General features: G+C 38.0%; 1 long non-coding RNA gene across 1 annotated transcript in view; it reads right to left on the reverse strand.

The window, feature by feature from the left end:
* The window catches only part of LOC121714912, an 11,026-nt gene extending 10,618 nt beyond the window's left edge, over positions 1-408 (reverse strand). The window contains exon 1 of the long non-coding RNA XR_006033481.1: positions 380-408. This is a non-coding gene — a long non-coding RNA (uncharacterized LOC121714912). The remainder of the gene's footprint in view (positions 1-379) is intronic.
* Between the last annotated feature and the right edge of the window lie 482 nt (positions 409-890).

Genomic DNA, 890 nt, shown 5'->3' on the forward strand with positions numbered 1-890 from the left:
ACCTGGCTGAAGTATTGTGCTAATTAGGATCAACTGGTGTAGTGACTCATTGGAACAAATATATGGTAGGACTTTTTGGTTTTTAAGACAGGACAATCACCTCTGCTGACAGTATCAGAAGTCTCGAGTCAGGTATTGATTTTCAGGTGCTTTTATGGGCTCACGCAGTGTACAGTAGTGTAACATGATATGGGTTTTGGTATTTTCTGGCTTCATTATCGTACTCATAAGTACAAATTTGCATTTATATCTCTTTCCTTTAGCGTTAAGATAACACACTCTAATCAACTCATATCAACTTACTGCTTGAGGCATTAAAGCATTTTGTGGTTGGCTTGAATGATTATTTTCCATATTTTTCCATGGGAAACTGAAGAACACAACAATTGAGAGCACTGAAGAGCACAATAATATTGGTGTTTAAATAATGGGTAAGGCTATTTGCACCCCTGGTACAATTAGCAGTGTATGCTATTTGTATCCTGGTGCAATTAGAAGTGAATTCTATTCGTACCCCGGTGCACACAGCAATGTGTTTTTTTAATACCCCGTCTGGTACAAATATCAGTGTATGCTATTTGTGCCACTGTGCATTTACTCTGGCATATTGATCACACAATGTAATAAATAAAAAAAACGAGCAACATGTTTTTGTTGTTACGTCACATGGTGTGAATAGCTCAGCTGTGTAATAGACACTCTGAATAAGGTATGCTGTTTGCATCAATGTTTCAAGTGGATGCTATTCATACCCTGGTGTATATGTATGCTATTTACACCCTGGTGCGTGAACTAGCTAATTGTTGCAATCAAAACTTCAGTTTCTTCTCTCCAGAGACATTGGTACACGTTCGCACTCACTCTGCCAAAATGCATCATACAGGAATCAA

This window comes from Alosa sapidissima, chromosome 8 (genome assembly GCF_018492685.1).
Source record: "Alosa sapidissima isolate fAloSap1 chromosome 8, fAloSap1.pri, whole genome shotgun sequence".
NCBI classification, from domain to species: domain Eukaryota; kingdom Metazoa; phylum Chordata; class Actinopteri; order Clupeiformes; family Clupeidae; genus Alosa; species Alosa sapidissima.